The 20,264-nt window shown below is 35.4% G+C and overlaps 1 long non-coding RNA gene across 1 annotated transcript in view; it reads right to left on the bottom strand.

Annotated features, from left to right (window-relative positions):
- LOC310903743 overlaps positions 1–18,269 on the bottom strand; it is a 136,201-nt gene extending 117,932 nt beyond the window's left edge. Inside the window, exons 1-3 of the long non-coding RNA XR_014587766.1 lie at positions 16,954–18,269; positions 16,307–16,424; positions 4,312–4,427 (exon numbers count right to left, since the gene is read on the bottom strand). This is a non-coding gene — a long non-coding RNA (uncharacterized lncRNA). The remainder of the gene's footprint in view (positions 1–4,311; positions 4,428–16,306; positions 16,425–16,953) is intronic.
- Positions 18,270–20,264: the final 1,995 nt, after the last annotated feature.

Genomic DNA, 20,264 nt, shown 5'->3' with positions numbered 1-20,264 from the left:
TCTAAAGGTGAAATACACTTCTGCCAGGCACAGACCAAAAGATTGTGTCTGCAGAGATAAAATACACAGGAGTAGAATATTTGAATCACTCATTAAAAGCCAGAGCAACAGTGCTGCTTTTAGTCACTTAGATAAATGGCAGAACCAAGATGACAGTTTCTGGATCACATCTGAGGAACTTGTATGACTTCCCCACACAGCTCAATTTGTACTACATTTTTCCTATAAATAAAAGTATTTCCCATCAGGCCATAGTGTCTTTTGCTCCCCTCTACATCCAGCAAGTATAAAGACATTTTACTAACCATCTACTTCAAGGCAAATTCTCCCTGTGCACACACTCTGGGCTAGGAGACAAAGAAATAAAGAGGGGCATCTTAAGAAATAGAGATATCCTAGAAAAGATATCTAATGTGTTTTAAGATCTAAGCATTATAAATGTTTTTGTTCCTTACCATATCCAAAACATTTTAAGAAATTAAAAGAAAGCATTATAGGTCATGGGTAGGGCACAGGAGCCTTTGATTCTAAGTCCTCCCATGCTACTTAACTTTCATCGGCTTCTTTTTGGCCTCCTCATCCTCCAAACTCCTTGGAGCTGATCAGCTGGTTCACATTTTTCACATTTGTGTGTAACAGCACAGTTACAGTGGAAACTGCTAGGATACTCTCCAACCATTTTTGCAGTAGCCACGTTCAGAGCTGTGACTTTATACAGCGCTATAATGAAAGTTTCCTCATGAAGCATGACCATGCACAGGAGTATAGGCTTCATCTCCACACATCTGAAACCTTTTACTTTTAACATTTCAGGTATAGAACACAATTTTCTAAATAATGAAGACATATTTCTATTTTATGAACATGTTAATCAAATACAGTCAAGCCTCTTAAGGTACTTAGGGGAATCAATTCCTAATAGATTGGATGTATAAGATTAAATTAGGATTGTTTACTCAAACATTATAAACAGATCAATTTACTCCCACAACATTGCAGTGACAGTGACCATCCAGCAACATTTAGTATGTTGCTCTGTAAAATGAATTACCACATTGTGAACTGTTAAAATACTTTCTTTAATCCCTTAAGACTTCTCTGAACATCCCTGTGCAGGACAGACAGTTATTCAGAGCTCAGGACAGTTGTTCACAGTTGTTCAGAGCCCAGAACAACAGATTCACAGGTAGAAAGGGGGAATGGAATTAATCCCGTTTGGGAGGGGGAGGTGTGTTGCAAACACAACTTACATAAACGTTAAGTATCTTGTTCATGCATGTTTTATTTTTCCTAACACGGAAGATAATGGCCTTGGGTGGGGGAAAAAAAAAAAAAAAGTTTGGTGTTTAAGAATTTAAAATATTTTGAGGATTTTTTCCTGATCTGTCTAAATCCTTAAATCCTACTGTGATAATCTAATATGGTAGATATAGAGCAAACAGTTTTCATTTTGCCAAAACATGAGACAAATAGTTAAACGCAAATCATAAAAAGAGAAATTCTCTCTCAGCCACGCAATCCAACTCTAAACAGTCCTGTAAACTCCCAGCTTCAGACTGTAATTATTCATTTTGTTTTTAATTGAAAGTCAGTATTTTCTATGGAAAGTAGACATGATGTGAAAACTCTTTTATGTGAAAATAAAAATAATCTAATTTAAGGAAAGAGTTTAATCCACCACTGAAAAAAAAATAATAAATTAGATACTTAGAGAAAAACTGCTTCTTCCAAACAGACCAAAACTACATGGCTATTTCATGGCTCTTTCAGAGAACTACCACCAGCAGCCATTTGGTAGAGCAGCAGTTTTACCCTCAAATCTCTATTTTAATATTCTTTCGCATAAGCACACGAAGCGTTTAGTTTCTTTAATAAAAGATTTGCATGACATACTCCTTTTTGATCTAAATGTTACCAATTATGTTATATTAAATCAAGAAGGCTATAAAGCCCTAATGGCAGGAAACATTGTGGCAGCCTCTCATTCCCATCAAAAAATTAAATTAAATTTAAATCATTAAATTAAATCATTAAATTAACTTTTCAGAGGTTAAAGATTTTCTGAATGCTATTTCTCTAACAGAGAACAGTGTGCTTTTAAAATCAGATACTGAAGCTTATTGATTGAAGTGGATAGCCTTGTTTATAAGAAAACCTTTAAATTATGATTTACCTTATTTTTTTTCAATCTTACAGCTATTACCTAAATTATTTTTCTAGGAGATTACTTTTGTAAATAGGAAATTCTTCAAAGAACTAGTCAAAAAAACTTCAGGAGCATTTTCTGTTACCACAGTTGTTAATTACCATTTACTTTATGAACCAGCCTCTTAGCATCACATATCTTGGCAAGAATATTTATTTGATTTCCATTAAACTCATGAGAAAGACTCATATTGATTTCAGTGGGAAGTGGATTAAATTCTAATAAAAGTTGACTACACATGGTTTTCTGCATTCAGATGTGAAGCAATACTTGCTTTATTTTGTCCTATGCTAACAACAAAATCTACTGCCATATCACAGTTGCTATGGTCCAAGAAAATTACATTCTGCTCTGAATATTTGGAGTGTTCAGGAATAGAACCCTTAAAGATTTCTTTTTTCTGTTTATTCTGATCTCTTCTGTTTTGCTTAATTTAAATATGGAACATCACTGTTACTACACTAGTGATGCTATCCATCTGTGAGAAATAAAATTTGGAATCTGTTGGCTGCAAATTTTGTGGGGTTTTTTTGTTTGTTTGTTTTAAGTAGAAAAAACATGTAATTTCACAAAAAGAAGCAAGCTTAAGAAGTATATGGCAGTAAAACCAAAGAATATTTTTCTTTCTACATTCCTGTCCTGTTAACATTGCTTCTGATAAAAAGAATAGCCAAAGAATAAGAAAAATGCTACTATTGCTCTTATACACGTAAAATATACCTGCAGCACCAAAAGCAGGCTACAGTTGTGAGGTAAGTACATACGTCAATACAACCAAATTGTTTTTTTCTAAGTACTGTCATATAAGTGCAAAAGCGATATCAGAAAGGATTGAAATTTATATTTGGTTAATCCAATGACAAGGAACATGTTCTTATAATCACTGTAACTAAGTTTATGACCATTCTGTACATTAGAATTATAGAAAGAAACATCAAAGATCAGAAAATGCTGCAGAAAATACTTTTCCAAAGACAAACAGAATACTGTTCATTTCATGGCAGGATGATAAAAATGTTCACAAAATAATTTAACATAATAGTATGCATTGTGGAAAAGGTAGAAAAGCATCAATAAATAGGATTGGCATTAAAATGACAAAGGAAAACATAAGCAAAATAATTCATGCAAAGAATCTGAAATACTGTATTTGTCTTTAAAATATGATCTTTTGGAGCCGCATTGACATATATGGAGGGAAAAAAAATTAACTTGGGTATAAGACAAAATTAGACACTGTTTAGAGGTGATTTCATCACAGTTATTGTTTTAATGGCACTTTATCCAGAGTGTAGTAGAGAAACTAGTCATTGCGTGTGAAATTGTTTAAAAAATACACCATCCCAAGTAAAGCAGAATGCAAGTTATTCCTGCAGTGGACTTAAAAATTTCACTAAAGAGTCAGCCAAATAAGCACAGCCTGTTGTGACCTCAGTGGCTGAAGTATTTTAGTTTGCAACTACAGTTCACCAAGAATGTTTTAAAAGGCTTGAAGTTTTAGCATTCGTTTATGCAATAGGTCCCGTTTTCTACAGCAACCCAAGCTCACAAATAAAGGGACAAAAATACAAATGAATTGGATGATGCAGCCTTGAAAGACCTTCTTAGATGTCATTGATCAGTTCAGTATGTGTTTTGTAAAAACAGCCTGAAGAAAAGCTGCCACAAAACTGCCACATTACACAGACCAGATTAAACACTTTCTTGTTTAATCTACAAATCTAATGCTTAAATTACCTGTGAACAATTATCCTGAATAATCTCAGAGGAACGGTAATTATGGATACAAAGTCTTTCATCTCAATTAAGACTGAATATAGAAACAGCAAGTAGTGAATAACTTTCCATAAACAAAGATCTGTAACCATTAAAGAGATCAAGATTTGTTATTGTTACTCTCATACCGAGGCAAAGAAAAAATTACAAAATAAAGATACATCTAATCAGGATTCAGCAGCACTCAAAGTTTGAATGTGTAACTCATAATGGGACTGCAGGGCAAACACAGTGATGGAATTAGAAATTAATCTGAATGTCTCCATAAATCATAAACTAGTCTAGATTTTTCTGAAGCAAATGGAAGTAGTTAAGAAATCAGTACCTACACTGAAAAGGGGAACCGGCTGTCATCTGGCTTCAGGGCTGCACAGGCCTCCTCATCACACGGCCTTCATCCTTGTAAACCAACTCCTGATTTTAATCACTTAACATCTCACCGGAGCTGTAGAGTAAAGTTGAGTCACCTGCTTTACAAACATAATGCAACTACCCACTTCCAAGAATGATCATATATGTACTACATATTGAGACTAAAATAAAAATCATATAATTATTCCCCTTTAATGGCAAAAAATTTGAGTCTCCTCAACAAAAAACTTAGTACAAGCAGTGCCTAAAACATTTAGAAAGAAATCAGAAACAGACATCCTTTATCTGAAAGTACAATTCATAGGGAGCACAGTAAAACTTCAAAACAGTTATCATTGCCTTGATAAAAATATGTAATGTGAGATAAACTTCCTGTTATGACAGTAAAAAGCCAAGTCTTCACTTGCAGATGTTGCAGTTTTATTTGTATTAACATTCCCCAGTGAAGTAGAAAAATTTCTAACTAATAATAAACAAGAGTTGATAAAAGATGAATGGCATGTTAATTAAACACGGCATGAAGATGCTGTGAGACCCAGCCACAAGAAGAAAAATATTAATCAACATAATTTTCCTCCATTTCCACTTTTCTGACTGAAAATAAACCCTCCATTTGCAAACCCACTCTTCTGCCTTACGATTTTGACATTCTTTTCCTCCAGCAGCTTGTTGTGCACAAAACAAAATATAGTAGAAGACAAAAAGCATTTGTCATTCATCAATTTGTAAAGAAGCCTCTGCAATACTGGTTTCCCTTTGCTATTGCTACTGAAGTTCACATATGAACAAATTGTCTATGAAATACATAAACAGAAATTATTTCTCCTAATTCCAGATTATTTCCCGTATTTCTGTTATTACCCTTTGCATGCAGTCTGATTTGATGGAAAATAATGATAAAACGATGAAGCCTCAAAGATTTTTCAAAAGAAATACCAAATCTTTTCCTCCTCTTTCTGAACTGTAAGGTCTAAATGGAAAAACATATCCCATCACTGTATCCTGTTAGCAAAGCTGTTTTCCAAGAAGCCACACTTTACGTATCTCTTCTCAGGAAAATAAACTACTAAGTCATTACTGGTTTTTTTTATAATTTTTAATTTTTTTCAATACCCTACTTTTCTATTAGAAGGATTTATTCTATGAGCTGCAACGTGTGTTTGTATTCTCCTTTCATTTCTCTTAATAACAGCTGAGAGAATTCTCAAAGAAATAGGTCTTTTTCCAGTTAATCAGTAAAGTTAGGGCTGATTTTGCACTACAGTGTGTATATATACCTCCTGCTGATGTAAGCAGAAGATCTGCACATGCAAGGGCTCTGGAAGACCTAGTGTACAATCTGCAAAGTATGAAGAACATTTTGCACGCCTGAAATCACCTTGGAACACATTTCTGAACACTTGAAGGAGAAGTTCATTGGGAACAGTCATGGCCCATTGATCTGGGATAAATGACTCCATCAAGAATATTCTATTTAGTTTTAAGCCACCTTCTGATCATTTGGAGCAAGTTCCACTTGGATCAGATGACCTCCTGAGGTCCCCTCCAACCTGATTTTTCCCACAATTCTATTAATTCAACATTTTTATCTGAAAGCATAAAGATTTTTTAGCTATAGTATCACACCCCAGCTTTCCGTATTCTATTGCTTTTATAAACACCATGAAGAAAGCAAAACAATTCTCTTTCTCTACCCTGTGTTGCACTAAATGCTGTACATTTGAAAACATGTTCCACATAAATTTTGGTAAATTTGAATTTTCTTTGCATCTTAAATTGCAAATAAAATAAAATATACTGAAAGATCCATTAAAAAATATACTGAAAATTCCATAAAATATACTGAAAACTCACATTATATCTTAAAATATTTTGATACTACTGCAGTGAAATTTAAAAAAAAAAAAACACAACAACACAGAATAAACAAACAAACAAAAATTATAATCACGTGCTTTACATCAGAGCATCTTTTGTTACACCTGCATAGGATTTCAGCCAGCGAAGCTGCCCAGTTAGGCCATAGTTCCAGGGAAGCACTAAAGCATGAGTTTAATGCATTTCTGAATCAATGCCTTATACCACACATGATCTCTCTCACTTCAGAGAGATTTTCTTTCTCCCTGTAAGTTAGTCAGGTAATACTTTCTCTTTCATGCCCTCTAAAGGTATATAAATAAATAAATAAAAACTCTTTATGATGTCTGTACATTCTAATATTTAGGCAAGAGTACTATCAAGTTGACAAAAAAAAATAATAATTCCTTGAGTGCCTTTCAAGAACTCTGAATGCTTTTCCTTTACTGTAGCCTTAAATCATAGCTTTGCAGAAAAGACTGTTATTAGTTCAAACAATGAACATCTCTGTATTACCATTTCTTTCCAGTAATCGAAAATCCAGTAACTCGATCAAACATTTGACTCATTACAGATTATAAGATTTCATTTTGGTACTAAAAAGAAAGTAGTAATGATTTGATTTTTGCTATTAAATGATGTACATTTCTACTCCATTACAGATTTTAAAAAATACCAAATATAACTTGATGAGAAACAAGACATAGGGATACAAAGCTATCCCAAATATTGCCACAATGTCACATACAGTTTCCATTCTGTAATAAATGAGCTTTAAATAATCCTCAATCTATTTCACCCAGAAAAGATCAAAGAGAGAAAATTACTCCCTATGAAATGATTGAGATTGAATTGTACATGAAAAAAAAAAAGAAGTGTGTTATCAATGGTAGCATTATTTTTTCCAAAACCGAGCTTCTAGCAATCCACATTGAAACTTTTCAAGTAACACAATAAAGTATGAAGCTGCATTTACAGTGAGTAGATTTCCATGCCTTCAGGAAGTAGTTTTTTTCTGATGTCACAGACCAGCCTTGATTTGAATAATCTTAGCAGTTTTGTCACTCACAGAATAAAATGGTGACTGCTTAAATTTCTTGAGGATGAGCTTGACTGCCAGTGAAATTTGTAACACATAATTGAGGAAAGTGTGTTAGGTTCCCAAGATAAAACTATCCTTGGCTCCTACACTTTCTCAACGTAAAAAATTATGTCCTCCAAAAGACAGTGAGAGCAGAAAGCTCATTTAGGTGCACTGACTTGCAATCTGGAGAAATATATTTGTTTTAATGAGTTCTCAGGAAAAAGACTCGTGTTGTCCTGATTGTAATTTGGGGCATAAAAACTACTGCCTAAAATTTGGTGAAATAGTAATTCCTGCACCACTTACAGAACAACATGGCACATCTTGCAAAGCTTTCTGGTACAGGTATCTTCATTAAAAACGACATATGAAATTCGTATTCATTCAGTCCTAGTACAACTACCACTAATACTGACAAGTGTCCATTTAAGTTTCATTGTTTCTTTGGAATCCAACTTCCATGATGATTTGTGCAAACTAAACTCACCTGTTCAAATATTCGTGCAACTTCACTCATCACATTGCTAATGCAATTCAGTACTGACTAATAACATCTTCTACCATGTTCTGGTCCTCTATGCAGCAGATTGTCAATGAAGTGCATTACAATAAAGTAGGGACACTCATTTATTTATTATTGATGATAAAGTGGGATTTAAACAAGCAATTATGCAGGTTTCCAATCGTAATTCCAATGATTCCACTGGATTTTTTTTTCTCTTTCTAACTGGTATTTAGGAAAAGAAAAATTAAGACTTTACCAATACATTTAGAACTTTATGCTGTTGATTACATCTCATTCTACAAAAAATTTAACTTCCTTTTTACTTCTACTTTTCTATTTTAAATGCAGATAGATACATAACTATCTTTGCCAAAGTCCATATTAATCTTGAGCCCTCTGTTAAGAGGACAATCCTTCTCTTTCATTCTCTTAAGAGCTCCAAGTCTATTGAATCAAGAAACTACATTTTATGACAGAAGCAATCAATTCACCAACTTTATTTCACCCCAAAAAATACAAATGCCAGTACGCAGAACCACAGACAGCTTACACCCTGTTATATTCCACTGAAAATAAACACTTGAGATTAGTAAAGGAATTAACTGGCTATAGGTATTAGAAATTAATTGGCTACAATGTTGTGCAAATTTTCTGATAACATTTCCCCATTCTATTCAAATTATTTATTTTGATGAGCTGCAAGGTCAGCTAAAACCCCAGACACACCACCATAAATAAGGAGGAGCAAGAGGTCGGGGAACAGGGATTTGAAATCATTTTCAAGTTCGAAACAGGAAAGAACTGTGTTTTCTGTATAGAACAGCTGGAAGTCCACCTAAAAAGTCTCATAAGGACATGGTTCTGGTGACTGACACTACAAGAGCCTAAATTAAGGATGAAGGACAACACACACATTTATCCCCTAGAACCTTCCATCGTGGCCACAGAAGACCTTCTCGTTCAAGATATTTCAGTGAATGACTATGAATTTAAGCCAGCAATCTGAAACAGATCTGAGTGCGGGATGTAGTCCTTCCTGGACTGGGAAAACGACTTAAGAGTTATACACTCCCTTTCTTTCAGCATAATGAATGGAAAGACTTAAATGACTTTAATGTTCTTTAAATTGCAGAGCTTGCATAGCAGTAGTGCCCTAGTAGCTTCTTCTTCCACCAACCTTGACATACACCCTTGGAGTTCAAAGCTTTACTAGAAAAACAGATTGAAGAGATGCATATTAGATATCTAGATAGATAGATAGATAGATAGATAGATAGATATCTCACAGGACGATCCTCTTTAGAATTTTTTAGTAATAGGTATTGAAAAGGGCATACCTTTAATGCAAAATACTGTATTGACATGTCCTAGAAATACCTATAGTACATATCAATATAGCATTTGCTAAAATTGATTTTTTTCACTGAATAATGAAGAAGTCACTGAATAATGAAGAAAGCACTCATAAAATGCTGAATATAAATTACTCCTGCCTATGGGTACAGTAGCTTAAATCTTCTTTCAAAGAGGGTTTTTTTCTTTTCCTTTCCTTTTTTTTTTTTGTTTGTTTTAAATCCCTCTTTTCAGCATGTATATTTCACAGGATGCAGTTTGAAATATCCTTTTCTTCCACTGTTTTGTCAGTGGCACTACAGATGGAACAGATGCAGTCCCTGGAGTAACTGTAAACCATATTCACTTAATGTAAGCCGATGAGAAGAGAGACTTAATTATATAGGTACTACAGCAAAGGAAGTTAGTAAGTAAGGCCCTGACATGGAGCATTTGTTCACTTAGTAGCCACTAAAATTTGTTAGCTACATTTATCATCACCCTTACTGGTTTGTGCTTTAGCAGCCTTTAAGCATGTACGTTAGTCACATACTAGTTACCTGATAATGAAAAATTCAAATGTAAAGACAAAAACAGTTGTATAAGGCTACACAATTTTTTGAATACAGAAACCAGTTTTTCTGTATTCAGAAAAAAAAAGCAGCATTCTAATGGAATAAAAATGTGATACTCATATACTTGAGGAAACATCTGAGTTTTTTCTCATAGGAGTCACTGCCAAACAGCAAACAAATGGAAACAGTCTGTATGTTTAGGCAACAGAATGGTAACCTAAGGAAGAAGTGGAAATGACAGAATCACATTTGAAAGAAAACACTGGCCTCCTCTCCTCTGTTTGCTGTACATAGAATCAGTCATGCTGGGTGGGATGCTAGAACCCACGCCCAACAAAGCACACAGAACAAAGCAGCAAACAGGGTAATCTCTCCACGTCTGAATTTCACTAACAAAAACAGGCAAGAAAGAATAACAGTGGAAGCACTGGAGACTTTTTTTTTTTTATAACATGACGGACAATTAATTGCATGGGAAACCAGAAGGCATAGCATTGAGAAGTGCCTTTTAGAAATACTATATCCTATAAATCTAAAGCACAGTGTCAAAATACAAGAATTGGCAGTATTCATATTGTATCACATATTTTCTGCAAAACTAAGGCAAAACTAAATACCTTATAAGGGAAAGGAATAAAGATAACTGAACTGTGTGACAAAAATGTCCCCAGTCCGTCATACCTTGCTTATTATAAATAAATTAGAAAATTGGAAAATAAAGTATTTTGGGCTAAACAAAATATCTTATTTCATTCAGAGTAAGTGACTTCATTCAGAAAGGTGAATACCACTTTTGGGAGAAAAAACAGAATTTTTTTATTATGTTCCTTTTCCAGTCAATTTTTATTTTAGCCAAAGCACTTCAGCCAATTTCATGCAAAAATCATAATTGTGTGTGCATTTTTCAGGATAAAAATATTTTAACTAAAAAATTCATTTGCCCCTAATAAAAATTCAGTGGGATTTGACTGGTAAAGGGATTTTGTAATTATTTATTGTCATCAAGAATAACTGAGATATTCACCAACCAAAACCACATTCATCTACCTAGCTTCACTGACTTTATGGACAGTTACCAAAAGTCCGGGCTGCTTCTGTGAAAGAGAAGAACCTTGCAAGGAAACTGCGCTGCGCTGCTTACTGAGTGATACGTATATCCAGGAATTTCAAAGTGCTGCATGATCATCCATAAATTAAAACTTACTACTTCACTGAAGGCAGAATTCCAATGATTTCTTAAGTGTAAACCAAGATACTAGATAGCCCTATTCCCTTGATGCCACCAAAAGTTATGTTGTACATGAGCCCTGTCTCCTCAGCTACCAAAACGGATGGATGTGATCCATCAAGCATGAAAAAATGAACATGCAACAAAACTTGGGGGTGTAAAATTGTGCCTAGCATTCAGCAGTGTAAGTAAACTCACACGCCTGACATGCACAGAGACAGAAGTTATGCTGCAGGGCAGAGACCAGGCATGGTAAGGTCATGCTGATTTAGGTAAAGTCCAGTAGTACACATGTAGTTTAGAGTCCCCTTGTCCCCTTGTCATCTTACTCTTTCTGCCTCCCTGGAGCATTGCTTTGTCCAAGTATTTGGAGAGCTGACCTTAACAAAAAGTGTAAGCTGAGACTGTCGCATGGGTTAGCCATAGAGACAGATATCCTATTCTGAAATATCTGAAAAAAAGCTCTTGCTGCTCCTGCACAAATGTCATAATGAATGCAGGGCACAGCTCTCATACCAGATCACCACTCTACTCCTCCTACTTCCTTTGACCTCTTTATCAAATCCCACACTCGTAGCTCAGCATTCCTTCCCACACACAAACACCTTCAATTGCAAGATCAAATTCAATGACCATCAGGGTGTCTTTCTTTTTACCCCACGTCCTTCTGGTCCTGAAGTGAAGTCATTCTTAAAATCAGGCGATGACATTCTAATCACACTGACAGAAAGGAAAAATGTCACGAAAGAGGAAAGTTAATGTCAGAGTTATTTTAATTAAAAGAACAACAACAAACTACTTCTGCAAAGACAAAGATTTTCTGTCTGTAAGAAAAAAAAAAAGACAAAGCATGGGTGTGTATTTCCATTTGTACACTTCTGTACTTTTTTTTGAAGTCACCCCACATTCTATCACTTTCCCAATACACAATCAAACAATCTTCTGTACCACTAAATATTTGATTCTCCGGTGGCAACATTATGAAATAAGATTCAGCTTAAGGCATGTTTTTTTGCCAGGCAACTGCAGCCTCCAGAAAATAAGGTATTTATAATGTAAATGTAGACAGGTCCTCAGATGCAATAGCATAAATGTTGATGGTATAGTCGTTTCAGAAATAATATTTTTTTGGAATTGTGTTAAAATTTCAAACTAAAGCAAGATGTATGAGCCACATATACAGGTGCTCATTGTATCAAGACACTTGTTATCTGTCATCCTGAATGCTCAATTCTGACAAACTGCAGACAGAAAAAATATTGATACTTTCTTCAATTGGATTAAAATTATATGAAAGTAACCTGAAGTTACCTAGCTTCTTTCTGTTAATGGAGTTTAGATTTCCCTTCTATAGTCTCAGAAGAACTGAACTTTCAATGAAGATTAATACTACATTCACTTCACTGCACATTAATGTAGAAGACATTATTTTGTGCTCCAGGAATTCCCACCGGCAAATGATATTAAATCCATGCATTGTCTCTCTAGCTATCCTGACATGTTGGCTTTAGCACTTCTGTAAATTCAGCCACAGCTGACAGTAGGACTTCATGCCAGAATTCTGGTTCAAGTATTCAACCACTTTGAAAAATATATTTATCTTGGAAGAAAGTACAGACCAGTACAAAACTAAAATTGCTGCTTCCAATGCCATTGAAATGTTTTTTATGGGAACACTGGAAAAGTTACTAAATTTCATTTTGAAATAGCATTTTTTTAGAACTCTTATTTTGAAGTATTAATTATATTATTTAATGTAATGTATTCATCTGTAAAGACTTGTCTTTAAGTGCGCTAATGTTTTTACACACTTAGAGCTTTACCTTTACTCCTTTTTTTTTTTTTTTAAGTGAAATGTCCTCAAAACTGCTCTAATGAGAATATATGGAATAAGAACAATATATTGGTTATACCTTCCCTTTGCAGCTTAAGTAAGAAAACAAAGAGAAATCTCCATGTTCCACGGTATCATCCTTATTCAGATTTAAGTAAATATAGTCTGCAGAGATTTAACAGGTCCTCTCCCACTGCATATTGCAATTCAGTACTTACCAAACAAAACTTTGTTTTCAACCCCTACAAAACTTTGGTTTAGGAGAGGGCTGTAGAAGCTGTTAAGCTCTGAGAACTGTACAAAAGATTTCTTTCTTGGATGCATCCTTAATTGATATTATGATAATTACATACACAGATTAAAATTATGTGTGTAAATTTTTGTGCAGGGATAAATGAGTGTGTTCCTTCAGATTGCCTAGAAATAATTCTTGGAAAATAGGATATTATTCAGAAGTTCATCATGCAGCAAAATGCCCAGAATGGAATCTTTCTCACTTGGGTTGAAGGAACATTGATGGTATTAAATCCCAAAGCTCTGTGTATTCCCAGTTTAACACCTATAGTAGCAAAAACAGCAACTACAAAACAAGCCAAGACAGTTTCTCTCCCCACCCCTCCTTTTATTTTTATTATTTTTTATTATTATTATTTTTGCCAGTCTATATAACTTAGTATCTCTATGGTGCAAATCCCAAACCAGGATTCTCAGAAAGGTATCAGAGTCTATCCTAGAACAAACTTTTAATTGCACTAGACTTTTCCTGCACTTGCACTACAATATTATTATGTAATCACTAAGTTCTGAAGAGTCCTCTTTTCCAAGAGACTACAGCAAATAACAGTGTAAGCATACGATCAGTCTATTCTGAGGACCTCTTCAAGTGCTTTACTTTGTATACAGGAGATGCCTGAAACAACTCTCCTTTGCCAGCCAATTTCAAAAAACCAAAACCTAAACATTTTAGAAACCAAGTGGATGTCACACAGACTTGAAAGTAGCATAAAAGATGTAGGTAATTATTTGAAGCTCTGGAAAACACCAGCTCCAAGTTACCTTTTCCTTAACAAAGTATTAACTGCTTGGCACTATAATTGCCTGCCACCTGAGTCCCAGGTAACTGTAACATATTGTCAGATTACTTTTCTTACAATTACTATTCCTCTTCTACTATTTCCTGCTAGTGTTGCAAAATATAACAGAGCTGCAATACCTTCAGTCTTATTTCAATGGCATCAGTACATGGTCATATTCACACATCTCTCCCACAGTTCAGCAGCTCTCCTGGCACCTGATTCTGCAGAGCTCTCAACCCAACCTACACTGAAGTCAACAGAAGTTTCCTGCTGATCTTAATCCTTACACTGTGTAAGGCTGCCAGATGTTGAACAACCCCAGCTCCTCCTGATTTTGATCAATGACAATGTAGAGAGAGCCATTCAAAAGACCTGGTTCAAAGCAGTTTAAATCGGACACTATGAGAAAGTAGATCTCTTCAGTTAAACACACAAACTGAGACAATAGCAGAATCCTTTTCACTCTTGTTTTGTGAACATTACTATTCAGACTGGAATCTCAGTTTATGTTCCCTGGGAATCAGAGCCCACCAAGTCCCCAGACTTTCCAGTGTTTCCAAATAACCTGTGACACAGACTAACCTGCATAAATTCAAAGCGGAGAGCATATATGAGAAGGGAAATTGCATTTACATTTCATTTGCAACTTAGAAAGGTTTAAGATTGGTTTTGTGGCCTGTGAGTTAGACAGTGGTTCCTCACAATGATAAACTGCATGCATTTTTTGTTGTATGTGGTTTTTTGTTTTTTTTTCTTCCCTCTATTGTGCTGCATTACCTTTCTAACATTATTGTGTAGCTAAGCAAAAGTATATTATATTTTGCTACAGTGGCAAGTGCAAGTAAAAAACTTATTCAGTGATAAAACACCACTCTTGAGGAACTGTCACACACCAGTTGAAGCAGTTACAGTTTCACGTTCAGACATAAATGAAGCAAACTATATATACAGTAGCTGTTTAAAATACTTTTTAATTTCTTGGGAAAATCACTTTGAGAGGTTTTCAACAATGGGTAAGTATGCTTAGTCCCCAGAGCAGCAAGGCCACTTGCAAAGGGAAGATTTGCCATATCTACCTTATTATTTGAGCTTAAATATTTTCCACTCCTGGTAACTAGACCCTACCCCAATCCCAATTACTCATTCCATTGTTTGCAGTTTCTACAGATGTTAGTTATAGAAGGAGCAACTGCCTTATGCTTTCCTAGTTCTCCATTACCTGTTTTCCCTTTATTATTAATGTCTCTTCTTCTGCATATTGTAGAGGCAGACTGCTCTTTTATCAAATTAAAGTGATTTCTAATTGATAAGTAGAATTTCTTCCAGGAACTTAGTTAAAAGGAAAAAAAAAAAATCTAAAGGAATATAAAAGTTCCTGTTTAATCTTACTTTTAGCATTTGGAGGTGGAAGCAAAATTTGAGGTATTTACCATTTCTGTATAGCTTTAATATGGCTAGCAACAATTTAGTGGTAGCAATTTGTTGCTCCCATATTAGATGCAGTTGTAAAGTCAAGGCTTCTTTCCTGAGAATTCCCAAGGGAACACAGGCAGGAAACATGCAAGCATGGGAAAGGGAACAAGGCTGATCAGAGTGATGTGACTGGGCACCAGCACTTACAATGTATGTTAGAAGCAGTATCGTTTTTGTTTGGATTTCATCTTATTGGCATTAAATGTCGTGACAGAATGTTTATCACGTCCCTCTTCCATAATACACTTTCATCACACTACTTATATGGTGAAACTTTCTGTTACAGACTGGAAAAACTCTGAAGAGCTCTATGCACATAAAAGAGTTGGATACAACCGTCTTGACTCAGTCTGCCAACCAGGAAAGCAGACCCTTAGGAGGAAAATATCCTATCAGTCATATCCTTGTCTTAATCATACCTTCCATCCTGAAAAGACCTACTTCTTCCAAGTCATGCCAGTTTCAAGCTGCCTGTTTGATGGGTGCACTCAATTTGGAGTGAAGAAATCTGATTTGTAAAAGCTGTTCTTGGATCCTAAAGGCTTCTCTGTAGATTTTAAGGATTCTAGACTAAATGTCACAAGAGAAGTGTGACCTATTTTAGTTCAGTTCTGCATTTTCAGTCAGCACAAATGTAAAGTACAAAATAGGCTTCTTATTTATCCTTGCATCTCAACAACTTAGACTTTGTACCCAGAATACAACAGAAAACTTTGCACTATTTGCCTTTAAATCATTTTTATAAATGTTGTTTCATTTTCGCAGAAGATGGACTCGAACTTACACACTTCATGTCATACACCTCTATACTTTGAAATAACATGGCTTTCACTTAAAACTTTCTCCCTTTCTCCATTTACTCAAAAGAGTAAATGCCATTTACTGCCATTTTTTCTACAAAGCATCCAGCAGGAAAACGAGGCCAAATTCACACGTCTCTGTCTCTCTCTATATATTTGCATGTGACCTACATATACAAAGCACTTACCCAGTGAACGCGCAAAGTCTAGATCCTGTACGCACATGGGCTAGTTGTATTAACAGTAATGTCAACAGAAATGGCATACTTAGGCAGTTCTACATTTAGAAGTCTACAGTGCCTGAAACTGAAATTGTAGTCTTCAATCTTCTGAGAAATCAATTTTGCATTAGACCCTAATTCAGAAATATATGGAATAATGCAGATATTTCTTCACATGGTAAAAGACTGGTTTTCAATTAACTGTTTTTTCGAGCTCCTAGACAAGACTGCCTTCATTAAAATAAGACAATCAAACTATTACTTGTATCTCCACCTGTCATCTGATACTGATTTGGCTTTCTATAATCACAGACTGTTTACTGGTTACTTGTACACCAGCAGTAGCAAACTAAAACAAATATGAATACATATTTTCAAAATGACAGTTGTATCTGCTAAGTACTTTAAAGCTACATATTCAGCTTTAAATCATTACTGGATGTCTTGAGATTCCTATTTACATCATGTTTCTCAATTCATGTCTGTTGTGCAAGACTCATCAGAAAGTGCTGCCATAAAGAACATACCACCTCTCCCTTCTATTATTTATAAAGCAAAGCTTAGCTGCTGTAAATCTACTTAGAGATCTGGGTTCTGTAGATTCTAAATAGTACCCTTGTACTCTCCTCTCCCCCCTCTTTTGATTTTCAAGCGGGAAGAAAAATCAAATCTGTGAGATCTGGTTTAACTAGCCTGCAATTTACTAACTTTGCCCCTTTGGGAGTCACAGGCAGTAACTTATTTAATACAATCTGGATGACTTCTTTCACCTGGTGGGAGAAATCATCACTGCCTCTTTTCACACCCACATGGACCTAGTTGTTCCTCATATCAGGAGGAAAGGACTGGAAATGTTCTGTTTTGTTGCTGTGTTCTTCTCCAACTTTAAAATTCTTTTTATCCTATCCTGATTTTGTTTTATCAGAGACCTAGACTTGTAAAATAAATACTTACACTGGATAATTTGTTTCAGGAATAGTACTGCTGTTTCCTCCAAACTCTGTCATTTCTCAAAAAGCTAATTGTATCCTATGGCCATAACATAGCTACTCCCTTGTCATTCTTGAGTAACTTGCATATCAGAAACAATATTTTGTTAAGTAATGGCTTACACGCCTGGACAACTCCCAGTGCTCAGCTAATTCTAACTGCATTTGTGACCAACTAAGATTGTGCCTCATGGCAGTTCTTTCAGATCAGCTGACAGTCCTAACCTGTCACTCCAAAGCAACATGTTTGTATGACTATGCTCTAATTACTGATCTTTTCTGTTCAGATAACCATGACTTCCTGATTTGCTAATATATGGAGCACAGCCAAATTACAGCACTTCAAAAGAAATATTCTACCAATTCATCCTGTGTCTACTGAAAGTGCAAAAGGGGCATTACCTGACTCAGAAGATAGATTCTTACATGTTTTTACCGAAGAGGCTAACATACAGATCTCCACAGAAGCTGCCTAATGAAAGGCTCTACCTGTCAAGAGGATGACTACTAAGAAGAACAACCTGCAAAAATTACAGGCTAAATTAGTCTTTGAGAATGTCTACAAAATGAGAGATTAAAAACGTATAAACCAAAATTCATCCACATTCTTACCATACCTGTTCATCCTGCTCAGTACATAAAGATTATCCATGGATTTTATTCCTGTTACCTTCAGTTCCCTGTTGCACAGCTGAACTTTATGAGTTTTCCTTAAAGCCATCCCAGTACAGCTATTGATGTAACACTGTATACAGCCTCTCCTGGAACTAACGGTATATTATTTCAGAACAAAGGGGAGTGGTCCTTTCATTGTCCTGTATTTTACAGAAGGAGCACATACAGACTTTTAGCAGCCTGATCAAAGCGTACCTATTGATTAAATTAAAATGAAAACAAAAATGTCTGGGTTTTGTTCAGGAAAGTAAATGCCAGCTTATATGCATATTCTCTTTATGCCTCAAAAATAGCATTCTCCTTCATGAGCAGTGCCATTGATTGTTGCTATTCGGGCAAATGTCTAAGAACATTTTGTTCAGTAATTATTGTGGGCTTGAGCACATAGACTATAGAAGAGAAATCTATTTTAAACTCAAAACCCAGTGTGCCCTTCACTGCAGACACGGCTGTGACTAACAGAGATGTCATGCTTATTATCTTTACCAGATGCAGAAGCTCAAAATGAACTATCGAGCTCATTAGAACACACAAAGCAAGGGACAGCATCCAACAGCCATAGCAACAAATTACTGGGATCCAGGCAAACTAGCTAACTACAAATTGAAGTGGAAAAAAAGGGTGAGCATAAGACCTATAGTAATCATTCACAGCAAACCCAAGAGTCAAACAAATAGCCTGCTTTTTGATGGCCTTGGAAGCATCAGGAAGGAATACACCAAAATGCTAGCATGTTTCAGTGACTAACAGGTGAAAAAAAATATGTTATCAATAATTAGATAAAAATACAAGCAACAGATGTACAGTAGCCAGGGATTTGATTAGAACTCCTACTAAGGAAAAACTTACAGCTAGAAAACATTTCTATAAGAACAATTCCACATCAGAGGTGCTATGTACCTCCTCATCTCAAGCATGTCTGCTGCATTTCTGTGTGTTTAGCAGACTTCTAACTCTTCTGGCCAGAGAAGATTAACAGACAGAATTGTAGGGGTTGGAAGGGACCTCAAGAGATCATCGGGTCCAACCCAACTAATTAAATAGAATTTTTCCACAGTTTCCCTAGAGCCACTTAACTTCTCAGACTGAACTCGCTAGTAAGTAGAGAGATTTGCCCTTATTTTTCATTTGCATAAAACTGTACCCTTACCATTTTGCTGCCTGCACCTCAAAATACCTTGTGATCTGTTATTTACATTGTAAATAAATGTTTAGTGGAATTACATAGCATATACATTGGAATAACAGAATTGAGAACTGGGCTCAGGAACTGGGCATAGAATTTCTTATCAATTTTGCCTTACTCCTAAGTTTATTTTCATTTGGTCTTGCTATCCTTATTTCTCTTTTTGGGTCTTGCATCTCACAAAGGATTGTTTGAGGTTTACTGATATAAGGCCCTACTCTCACCATCCTACGGCCTTCTGAACAAGAAAGGTTTATGTTTCGAATGAGGTTGGGTTTCTATCTCTACATTTCTCTCAGCATTCAGAAGTGATGGGTAGGAGTTTTAAGTGTTATAACCCAAAAATCTCAGGTTTTGGTTATACTTGAAAAATAAGCATTTGCTTTATGTAACATAAATATATGCTAAATATATGTTAAAAAATAACATCAAAAAAGTCATTGTTTATTGTTGAGATCTCTTGATCAAGAAGGGGACATCACTGACATCAAGGGTTCCATTCCATTCCATTCCATTAACCTAGTGTCAGAACACACTGGATACAAGCCAGCACTTGCCTTGGAAGGTTTGGATAATCCTTGGAAAACAGAAGGGGAGAAAACTAGAGTTCAAAGGGGCTTTTAGTATGATTTCAAGTCCTTGCTTACTGCAATGAGAAAAGGATAAGCAACACAAAATCATAGATACTCAAAGTCCTCCATCTTGACACAGCCAAAGACATCATGAGAGGCTGAGAGGAGTATGGAAGTTTCAGCAGTCCAAGGGATAAACTGGACATTTTATTTCAGCATATTTACCAGACTATGAGACTATTACTAATTGTGGCTGGAACTCAAAAACACCTTGAGAAACTGAACAAAATTCTGCTTACATTCTAGGGGAACTTTCTCTTTGGAAGAGTCCAAAGCAGTCTGGAAATCCTATGGGCCTCATTGCTATCCTTGAACAAACAGTACATAAAGCCTTGGTCTGTTATTTCATAAGAGGCTACTTTCTCTCTAGAAACATTTTCAGTGCCCATTCATTAACTTTATCCATAAAGATGAAAATAAATATGCTCATCAGAGCACCAAAT

This window comes from Anser anser (genome assembly GCF_964211835.1).
Source record: "Anser anser genome assembly, chromosome: 8".
NCBI classification, from domain to species: Eukaryota; Metazoa; Chordata; class Aves; order Anseriformes; family Anatidae; genus Anser; species Anser anser.
The sequence above is the reverse complement of the archived record's forward strand: the minus strand, read 5'-3'. Positions and strand labels throughout refer to the sequence as shown.